At 41.7% G+C, this 11567-nt stretch overlaps 1 long non-coding RNA gene across 3 annotated transcripts in view; it reads right to left on the bottom strand.

Annotated features, from left to right (window-relative positions):
* LOC110363008 (uncharacterized) overlaps window positions 1–9502 on the bottom strand; it is a 28917-nt gene extending 19415 nt beyond the window's left edge. Inside the window, exons 1-5 of one of the 3 annotated variants that reach the window (XR_002420810.2) lie at window positions 8501–9502; window positions 3891–7362; window positions 655–3754; window positions 435–540; window positions 28–167 (exon numbers count right to left, since the gene is read on the bottom strand). This is a non-coding gene — a long non-coding RNA (uncharacterized LOC110363008). Of the gene's footprint in view, window positions 1–27; window positions 168–434; window positions 3755–3890; window positions 7363–8500 lie in introns of all 3 variants that reach the window. The other 2 variants (XR_010468939.1, XR_010468938.1) reach the window with 2 other exon arrangements.
* Window positions 9503–11567: the final 2065 nt, after the last annotated feature.

Here is an 11567-nt window from a genome sequence, read left to right as displayed (position 1 = left end):
ACAGAAGTCTCAGATCAAAATCATTACCATTGAAGCCAGACACCCTGAGTCTTTCTGTGTCTCTCTGTGTTTCTAACTCCTTTCATCTTCTTAAGCATCTTCTTCAATTGCTTGGTTTCCAGGAGGCCAGTTTGCCCATGGCCACTATAGTGTTGCAATGCATGAGTCTGGCACATGTTAACCAGAAAAAAAAGAAAAAAGGAATTTTTCATACAAAGTGCTAAAAGTTTTGGATATCAAGCTTGGTAAAACTGACAGAAAAATATTTAACCGTAAGTACATTTGTTCTATGGCATTTTGCAGCCATATCCCAACATCCACAAAAGCCCAAGGATTGATTCTAAGAGAAGAGACTCCAAAACGACAAGGAGAACAAAGGAGAACAAAGTCAATATTTTTTTAGTTGTGTCCCCTTACCCATAAGCTACTCTTACCTGTATGTTGGGGATGATGTTGGTGCAGCACGGGAACATAAAATGGATGTACCACCTGTTTGTGACATTGAGTCCTTGTATTAAAAACCCTCTCTGCTGTGATAGCCTGGGGAAAGATGAAATCTCATTGATCCTCCAGTTGTCCACTATTCAGTGGCTTTTCTCCAGCTGCAGCTTTTTCCTTACTCTTTATCTCCTTTCTCAGAAACTTTTTACTTACAAGAACAGAGTGTCCAGGTTCAATAGGATTGTTGTCAAATTATCCATCATCCTGGGAGGGGCTAATGAGTGAATAAGATCGTGTTCACTCAGATGTGTAAGATCTTATGAATAAAGAAACAGTACTCAAGATCTGTATCTTAAATGGTCCTGTTTATTCAGCTAAAAACTGGCTCACATTCTTAATTGAATTTAACATTTATACACAAGTGCAACAGAGAGACATATGCCACATTAAGGACCTCGACAATAACTGATTGCATTCACAACTCCATGAGGTCTTTGCTTTGCTTGGTCTAGTAAAATAATAAGCTTTGTTTATTTTCCTGTGTGGAATCAAGAGATAAATGTTGTAGCATCATCTCTGTCATCAAGGCATGGCTGTCAGGGATTCATCCTCTAAATAACACAATCTGACCCGTAAGAATGCGTCTATAGGCCCACTGCTGGCATGAGCACACTGTTTGACCTTTCCTGTGCAGAATGTAGCAATTTATACAGTAATGATTTTCATGAACAACTGTGCTATGGGTTAGCAGAGGTATTCACTTACTCATCTTTCAAACTTTGGCTGCTGGGCTGGAAATTCCCAAATGCATATGTCAATATTTTTTTTTATCTGATAAAGCCAAGATAGTTGGCATTAACATGGTGTTTTTCTTACTACTATCAATGTAAAACACTTCCCTAGAACTGGAAATGGACATGGTACACTACAGTCCTAGGAAAAAAAAAAAAACAAAACACATGTTCCCTGCTCTGGGAGAACTGGAAATTGAAGTCATGCATGACACATACATGACACATTTTGGCCAGTATTGGTTCACTTCTCAGAGCACTCCAGAAACACTGTTTATCAGCCTTCTGGTTACTTGTTTAAGTATCTTCCCAAGGCGAGACTTAATTCAAAAGCTGGAGACTATTAACACATTATTCTCTGCAGCAACATCTTCCAATATCTGTGGCTTTCAGTCATCAGAACAAAGTCACACATCCTCTGGTCATGAAATAACAGCTTCAGGATCACATATACAACCCATCCAACTGCAACAGAGCCACCCATCTCAATCTCAGGCACTCATTTAGATTTTAAGTTGATTCTTCTCCTCAGTTCTACACTTTTGGTACAAGAAAACAAACTATTACATAAAAGACAAACAATTGGGCTATTTCTTTTTTTTTGAGAATCTAAGATTTCTCTGCAGTTTCTGCTTTTGACTTAGACAACTGATTCTTCAGGCTATGAAATAGCTGCCACATTTAACATGAATGGCATTTGGCTGGCAAAGAGTGCATTACTCACAAATGCCTAATACACTGGGCATATTGTGTTTGTGCCATCTGGGAGAGTAAACAGTGACAGGAAATAAGTACAAACAGGTGTTAATGTTAGCCCCTTAAGGGTCATTAATGAAGTATAGCAACTGACAGCACTGAAAAAGCCCCCACACAAGTCCTGGCACCTTGAATGGAGAAGGTAGGATCCCAGTGAGTGTGAGAGTGTATTAATTTGTCACACACACAAAAAATCTGTTCCTGATTGCATCTCCTCTACATGACCTCCTTTATCCTCTTGCCACACCACGTAATTCAGCTGAGCTCCTCTTGAATGCTCGTTCCTTTTCCTCTTTCAGGCCTCAAGCTTTTTCCTTACCCCAGCCAGCCAAGACAAACATAATCCTGAAATATCACTCTTTCTCAGAAAGCCTACCACCCTCTGAAGACAACTGCACATCTTCATGCATTCCTAAGAAAAGAAATTCTGTCTCAGTTCTTCTTTAGACATTTTCAGAGCCATTTCTGTCTTCACCAAAATAAACAGCCTCTGGCTTCAAGTATTATAAGTGATCTGAATCACAGTACGTCACTGTTTGCCCAGTGCACCTCCAAGGTTACTTCCTCCATTCCAGAAGACACCTGAGAAAGGGTGTCGGACAGTGACACTGTCTGCCTTTACAACAGTATCACACAAATCCAGACTAGGGAAGGTCCATTCTACCACGGAGAAACGCAACACATACCCTGAGACAGTCTCACAGGTGAATCTGGCCTGATACATAACCAGTCACATTCTTTTGAAAACACCAAAGCAGAATGTGTGGAGTATTGCCCTTTATCGTCACAAAAGCTCACTAAATTTCCAAAGCAATGTAAATATTTACACAAGGTCACCCAGGAAAAGAATTAACAATTTGTAGTAAACAATGAAACAAAATAGACTGATCTCCAGCCACTTCCCTACTCTCTGTCCCATCCTATGCAAAAAGAGGACCTTTCCCAAAAGGCCTGTTTTCAAACCAACGTCACCTGGCTAATATGCAGAGTTAACAGCACCTCAGAGGAACCTAAGACAGACAGAAAAGACATACAAGGAAGAAGAGGTTATGGGGCCCATATCTTCAGAAGGGGGACACTAAACAATGAGTTTCACATTGCAGAACTTCAGACTCTTTCTAATTCAGGCAAGTAGTGTTAAAAAGAATACTGGTGGGCATGTAAATTCAGCTATTCACTAATAACAAAGCTTAATTGCTGAATAGACTAAGTGTTTCCAAAGATTCTCATTGATTTTGGCTGGTGTTCAGGATTGGGAAAGTGAGAATGTTTTAAAGGCCAGAATATAGTTCCGTTTCTTTATGTCTTTGTTAAAAGGATACCTGGAACAGAGTCACAGATATATTTACCCAATACAAGAGATGGCCATAAAATAGAGAAATGTAACAACAGCTTGCAGAGAACTGCTGTCATTGTTTAACCCTGCAGAGCTATGTACAACACTCCACACCTGCAATCTTTTGGCTTTACACCAGTTTGCGTCAAAGCCCCACAGGATCAGAGATGCAGCCAGGCCAAATTCTATTTTGAAACGAAAGAAAGTAAAAACAGTTGGAGTGCATTTGGCTTATTCAGGGGAGTCAATAGAGTTGTGCCTGTAAAGACTGTAGCCTCAAACCTCCAGGAGCTGGCCAGTACGAAATGCTTGTTGTCACTTGAACTGAAACAGATGCACACTTTTTTTGCACTGGCCATTTTTTGAACTTAAGTACTTACAAACTATTAGGTCCTTACCTTTCTGTAAAACTGCAGCTTACCTTTCAGTTCTTCATTAATTATAAGCAGGGGAAAAGAAAAAAAAAAAAAGGAAAAAAAGAAAAAGAAATTAAAAGGGGAAAAAAAAAACAGAACTTATAGGAAATTGAATAAGCATTTAAAGACAGAAATCTGTTTAAATCTTACCATTGCCGTAGCTAAGAAAACTCTGATACCTGGTTTACTTCCTCTTTAAACAAGGTAAGATTTATCCTGCATCAGTCTTTTGGTTTTCTTCAGTTGATCTTAGAACCTCTTCTCCCTCTCCAAATCTGTATTAAACTGAGCAAAATCAAACACACTGCAGTCTAAAAACTTCAGTTAGGAGCTAAGAATATAAGGTCATTGAAACGTGGCCCCTTCATGCATATGCTATCCTGCTGGCTTTAAGTACATGAGTACATCCTATTTTTCCAAACAGCCTCTGCAAAATTCTGGGTGGAAGACAGTCAGTGTGGGAGTGTAGGAAAGCTCTGAAGTAAATAAGGCTGCTGTTTCCAGAATCCCTGAATTATCTGTTGCTCAATCTGGAGGTTTCATAGGAAATAAGGTAAGGGAAGGAATGCCTGCACATCACAAATCTGGAGTGCTTCACTTTGGAGTGTCAAATTTCTTTTAATGTTATTAACTTTGCTCTTTTACTGCAAAAATAGAAATTCCAGGCCATACAGATTCTCAGTTTGGGCTAAAAGAGCACTTGCTGATGCTTGTGAATTGTTAAACCGGGTAAGCCAGTGAAGGAAAATATGAAACATATTTTGCCAGTGGATTTGACAGCTCTTTTCTGGCCATGGAGGAAGACACTGATTGGAAATCCTACATTCAACTCCAGGTTCTGGCAGGAGACATTTTCTACCTGGGGAATGGTCCTTTAACAAGCTCTTTATGCTGCTTTGCCCTGATGCTCTCCCTTTTTCCAGTAGCAGTGACAACTATCCTGTCCCAGTCTACCACCTCTTTTAGTATCTTATCTGGAAAAGGCCCTCCACATACACAGTGGGCACAAGTACTGGAAGATGCTCATCCTGGAACTAAGTATTCTCTGCCATTCTCTGGGCCTGACAGCAGCGTACAGGGCAGCTGGAGTGAGAGAGGATGCAGCACCCTCACTGCAACTGAGATCTCTTGGCTAAAAATAGCTTTGTGTTCTGAAAAAGCTTTTAATGAGCACATATAAATCAAGCTTTTTCAAATGTTCTAACCTGGCCAGATGGAGGTACAGTCATGCAGGCTAGAAAAACCTTCAGCTGGAAAAAGCAGTCTCTGTGCCACATCAAAAACCTTTCTACAGAGCACGCAGCTCTTCTTAACAATAAAAAAGGATTTGTTTATCATCCTGAACATATTCCGAGAAATGACAGCACTGTTTGAGCTTGAACTTTAGATATGTATCAGCCCAAAGCAGATATGTAACATGGAAAATTTCGCCTCTGAAAGATGTTAAGTTTTTGGCAAGTGAAAACAGTGTCTCATAGAACAGCGGCAGGCATCTTGGCAGTATAATGTAGCTGAAGAAACTACTGTTCAAAAAAAAGCTTTGTTACAACTTGCCACTGAAAAAGTTTGTGTAATGTATGTTTCAATGAAAATTGTGACACACACTTTAAAATGTATAGGTAAAACCGTCAACAATTGGATACCAGAATATATACATTAAAGTAAGTTTAAGCACAGAAATAATGATAGTTGGCCTTTACAAATTAAGCCTTATATATGTTGAATGCAAAGATAAGAGATCACCAGGCTCATTGTGCACATTAATCAAGTGGTCCACTGGCAATGTGCCCTGTTTTCATCAATGTTTTGCAATATACTGTCTGCAGCTTTAATACATAATACTCTTTCACACAGATCTAAAATGAGGGATCTCTCCTATAAAGCAACATAGATTCCTTGTGCAGAATTTGCACTTGATTTCTCAAACAAGGATTAACCATCTCTCTTCTCAGCAAATGTGGCCATCTTGTTTCACTTAGTAAAAATTTGAAAGCCACTAGAAAACTTTTATCCATTGCAGAATTGCAATTAATTTCCTTGATATAATGTATTATGTGTCCTCCAGAGTACATTTACACAAATATCTAGTAATTATTTTAAACTAGCTAGGTGAGCACTGGTTAGAAACCAGGTCTAGACACATCAATTGAGATCTCATACCCAAACTGCCTGAAATCCTGCCTTATAACCAAGACAAAAAGACTGGACTTTCTTTGTTATTTTGTAATTTGGGGATGTTCAAGCTAGATTCACCAGTGAGGCTCAACAAAATCAAAGACCTATCATTTTGTGAAGCAGCAGTCCCTTTTTTTTTTATGAGAGTCAAGGAGTCAAAGTAGACAGAGAATTCAAGAAAGGGCAGAAAGGCCTGCAAGGGCTGATTTACTTGAGAAGCTGGAAGGAACTTGCTTCTTGTGACCTGTAGCTGGTGAATCAATGATTCAAGTAAAAGTAGCCTAATTCTCCCCAATAACTAAGACAGTAGTAAATTCTAAAGGAATGAGAGTAACTTATTTAGGGTGGTACAAAATGGTATAGATAGGAGTCACTGGCAATTGCCTCAGAAATGCCAGCAGTTTATGGGCATAGGAACCGGACATTATCTTCTTGTCAGAGAGCTGAACTGTCATGGTATAATGTAGACAAAAGCATGTGTTGGCATAATGTAGAGAAGTTAGATCCACTATCAAATGTGTTGTTTCTTCTCAATCATAAAGTAGAGGACACCGGTAACTATCACACACCACTTGCTTGTAAGATGTGTTATCCTGGCTCCTGCATTAGGCTGCCCTGTACACAGAGCTTCACACTGAAGGAAGCCCTTTTAGATGGTGTAGTCCACAGCTGTCATCTAAAACCCTGAGGTCACACTACTTCATATGCTGAGGGACGAAGTCCTGGACAGCCAGCCTTCTGCAGTCCTGCACCCAGTCAAAGAACACTAACATTCACTTATAAATAACAATAACATGACATGAGCACAGTTGAAAAACTTGAAAACTAATCCAGATACATGAAATTGCAATTAGAACAGGACCCTTATTGTTCAGGGAGGCTGAGTGCCTGGAAAAAGAAATGTGAAGTATTCTGTTTAAATTCTGTCCTTAGTTAACAATGCCACCTGGACAAAAGTTTAGCTAAATCAAACAGACTAAAGAAACATCTGTATTCGGCAGCAGTACATCCAGAATATGCCAACAGCACCACGTTGTGGATTAATAGTGATTGCTCTGTAAACTCATAAGGTGGCTTCCCAAGCCTCAAATCAACCATGGTAGAAACAGAAATGTAAATACCTCTCTCTATATATATATATACATATATATATCGTTGAATTAGACCAATTTAGTGTTATCAATTGTATAAATTTAGCACACAAGAAGTTAATTAACTACCTTACCTTTACAGTAGTGTAACTGAGACTATAAATTGGCTTGCTTAGTTCAGGTATGCCCTCTATTAATTCCACATACATAATTTCCTTTAGCATCAGTGAGACAGGATACATGTGCTGAATTCAGAACAGATGCTTTACACTGCACCAAAATGGGAACTTGACTCTCTGAATGGCATCTGTAGCTTTCATTAGTGGTAGCTGCAGCAGAATCCATGAGAGGCATTTCTGGGAGAAATCAGAAAATGTAAATAGTTAAGCCAATTTTCACCTGAATTCCTTGGGGTGCAAAACCAGGCTACAAAGAGCTTTGCTTCCTGCTCTGTCAAGAAATCAGGGATGAGGCCTAGAGATGAAACTGCAACAACATGAGCAACTACAAGATCTCCTGTGTAGACTGACTGTCCCCTATGATAGCCTGCTGGCTGGAATCATTAGTGAGTTGAGATGAAGGTTCCAGCCAATAATCCCACCTGATAGAGCTCAGTGGGATATACGAAATATTTCCTACTTCCCCAACTCTTGCTACACCAGCTTCAAGCAGTGAGTCCATCACAAATGAGTGCAGGGCGGTGTGATGGTATGCTGCAGTCTCTCTGAATCCCATGGGGCATTTTGCCAGAAAAATAAGGCATTAAGGTTACCACTTGCACGATGCTCAACTGCAGTTCATAACGCTCAATTACCTTAATAACCCAGGGTATGATTCTATACCATTTGAGGCGCACTGTTACCTTCTGAGGTCCCAAAATCACATCAAATATGACAGCAAGGAAAACCCATTATAACACTAGATCATGTGGCTTATTAGTTTCTGCCCTTAAGTTAGAAGGAAATAGACAAATGAAAAAAACAAAACAAACAAAAAATCACAAAATATAAACCAAAACAAACACCACCACCACCCCCCACAGAACCAAAACACATTTGATTCTGGTTTCAGTTTGGAGGAGAGTGGCCACCTCTTCTATTTCAGCTTGTCTCTGTTCCTCTGATACAAAAATAAAGTTACACTAGGTCTCACGCCCCATAAGCATCTCTCCTGTTACGATACAACTGCAAGCCTGGGCAGTAAATCAAAGAGACAAAATACCTTGCTGTGACTGTGAATACTTACAGAATATTGGCAGCTCTCATCAATGTTAGTGTTTGATCCAAGTTTTTCCAAGAAATTATCTCTATTTGCTTTACTCCGCACTTTAAGGTAAAAGTTGCTAAGAATTTTTCCTAGTCTGTGAGGAGAAATATCTAGGAGGGGGAAAGAAACCCAGAGGAATTTTTTTTTTTTGCCGTCTTCATCAGGCAAGCAGATTATTCTGCTCCTTGGCCTATTTACTGTTTCCCCAAGTGCAAACATGAAGCTTACCTTTAGCTCTCATGTAAAACCTGAAGACAGAATCTTCTACATCGGGACATTCACAGAATCATAGAATGTCCTGAGATGGAAGGGACCCACAAGGATCTTTGAGTCCAACTCCTTTCCCTGCAGATGACAACCTCACAGTTCAGACCATGTGTATGAGGGTGTTGTCCAGTCTCTTCTTGAACACTGTCAGGCTTGGGGCTGTGACACCTCCCTGGGGAGCCTGTTCCAGTGCTCCACCACCCTCTGGGCGAAGAATCTTTTCCTAATGTCCAACCTAAACCTCCGTGGCTCATCTTTCTGCCATTCCCTTGGGTCCTGTCACTGGTCACTAAAATAAGATCACATCTGGAATACTGTGTCCAGTTCTGGGCCCCTCAGTTCAAGAAGGACAGGGAACTGCTGGAGACAGTCCAGTGCAGGGCAACAAAGATGATTAAGGGAGTGGAGCATCTCCCTTATGAGGAAAGGCTGAGGGAGCTGGGTCTCTTTAGCTTGGAGGAGACTGAGGGGTGACCTCATTAATGTTCATAAATATGTAAAGGGTGAGTGTCATGAGGATGGAGCCAGGCTCTTCTTGGTGACAACCAATGGTAGGACAAGGGGCAATGGGTACAAACTGGAACACAGGAGGTTCCATTTAAATCTGAGAAGAAATTTCAGTGAGGGTGACAGAACACTGGAACAGGCTGCCCAGGGGGGTTGTGGAATCTCCTTCTCTGGAGACATTCAAAACCCACCTCAACACATTCCTGTGTAGCCTCATCTGGGTGTCCCTGCTCCGGCAGGGGGATTGGACTAGGTGATCTTTCGAGGTCTCTTCCAATCCCTGACATTCTGTGATTCTCTGAAGAGAACAGATGAACTCCTGCCCCTCCTCCTCCCCTTGTCAGGAAGCTGTAGCCGCCATGAGGTATCGCCTCAGTCTCCTCTACCAACCTACGCACTCCCTTTAGTCATCTTATTTTCAACGCATCCTTCCCATCTCTTTCACCAGCAACGTGTCTGCGGCACCACAGGAGCGGACTCGCTCCGGGCGGCCCTCACGGGGGCGGCGGGGGGAGAGGAGGGGGCAGCCGCCCCCTCCTCTCCCCCCGCCGCCCCCGTGAGGGCCGCCCGGAGCGCCCTTGGCACCTCGGCTGGCCACACAACCGTTCTTCATCTCCTGCTACGTGTTAGCGAAACCTGCGCCCCTGTCAGCAGGGGATATGGGCGCCCATGCAAGAAGCACCACCGCCTCTCCAGCAGCTGCCCGCCGCCATTTTAAACGCCCGCGGGATGAGCGGCGGAGGCTGCCCCCCTGTGGCAGAGGTGCCCTCGCATAGGGGCAGAGCAGCGGTTAGCGGCTGCGATGGTCGGGGTTTTTTTGTTCCAAGTAGTTCTGTCTTGGTAGTTAAGGTGAAGTGAAACGCTTTAATGGTTGGGTGTGAAGGCAGCAGTGAGCTCTTCAAGCCCGGTTGCCTGAGAAGGGCAGCGCTTCTGGCGGGAGCGCTGCTGACGCCTTTGGCGTTCTCGGCGGTTTTCTCTTCTCTTTATAAAAGAGGCGACAAGGGAAAGAGCATGTAAGATCCCAGCTTTCTGAACTTCTCCATGTAAATCACCCTCCAGGTTGTTCTGGTCGTCTGAACTCCCTCCTAAGGACGAAGACAAGAAAAAAATTATGCTAGTGTAGTCAAGAGTCTAATTTCCTCCTCTTTCCATGAGGCACACAGCTCAAAACAGATTAGTTTCTGTTTCTGCAGGTTTGTTGTGTTATAGCAATGTGTTGAGTTATATTTGGGAAGATCTGTGAAGAACAGTGTGGGATAAGACACCTGCACTCCTGAGATAAATGGATTTTTTTTAATGGGACTTCGTCAAGATGACAATAAATCGTTCATTAACCTGGCCAACTATAATTAAATGCAGTGGCCAGTTGTTCTTTGGTATCAAAGGAAAGAGCGTTAATAAGTCAGTGAAACCCATCTTCTCTCTCTATTAAGGTGTTTTGTGTTTTGGTTTGGGGTGGGTGGATCATTTTGTTTTGTTTTCCCAGAGAGTTTTTTACTGTAGTTTCTGTATGACATACAGGTAATGCGTAAGCCATCTGTTCAAGCAAACATCAGCCCAGTGAAAATTCACGGTAATGTTTTAGGCATCATCCGAGTTATAAACTTAACAAATTATGAATCTGAATTTAACATTGCTATTAAAGTTTAGCAATTCCTAGCCATTAGCAAAGCACCTGTTGTGCTGCTTTAAAAGTATGTGCAAATGCAAGGCAGACCAGCAAAGAGTTTCTTGTTGGTGTACAACTTAACAGTGTCTAGGCTAGAAAGATTTAAGCAGCCTGTTTCAGTGAATCAGTTTCAGTGAATGGCTCAACCAAGTAATCTTGAAACCTTATCTGTAATTTCCAACTCATATCCCTCTTACTTTGTCTTCCCCTGCAGTTCAGGTTCCTCCCTTGCTTTCACTATCATAACCCTGAGTATATTTTATGCAAGTTTCCACAGCAGCATTTCTTTACAGTTGCTAATTAAAGATCCCTCTGAATAAAGCCTTCTGCTTGCACAGTTAGAGTGCCCCTGTGAAAAGCCCCTTTTGTGGGTGACCATCTTCTTGTGGGCCACAACAAAGACAAGGCACTGCAGAAAAAACACTCAGTTTTACTTTGTAGCCACTTGGTTTGCCTCTGTCTCAAATTAAGTGGCTGGATTACATTAGCACTCCTCATTTTCCAAGTATAACCCTCTAGTGGGGTGAGTGGGTCTGTCAGAGAGTAAAACTACAGCACACTCTCACAGCAGCCTTTGGCAATGAAGCAGACAATGAAGAGTGGTCCTAAGAGGTGCCAGCTGATTAGGGGTGAGATAGAACTCAGGTGACTGGGAATATAATTGCTGTCTGCACCCCAGCGTTCTGAAGTACTAGCATTCCTATTGCACATTATTAAGAAACAGGCCCAGAGTGATCCTTGCATTGGTAAACTGTAAATCAAACACCGTTAAGGTTGCTTGATTTGCCTGAAAAAAAAATAAAAATTCTAACCCATGTGGTTTGTTTACCTGATAATCATTTCCTGAAGACT

The sequence above is a fragment of the Columba livia genome, chromosome Z, assembly GCF_036013475.1.
Source record: "Columba livia isolate bColLiv1 breed racing homer chromosome Z, bColLiv1.pat.W.v2, whole genome shotgun sequence".
Classification (NCBI taxonomy): domain Eukaryota; kingdom Metazoa; phylum Chordata; class Aves; order Columbiformes; family Columbidae; genus Columba; species Columba livia.
This window is presented reverse-complemented; position numbering and strand designations above follow the sequence as displayed.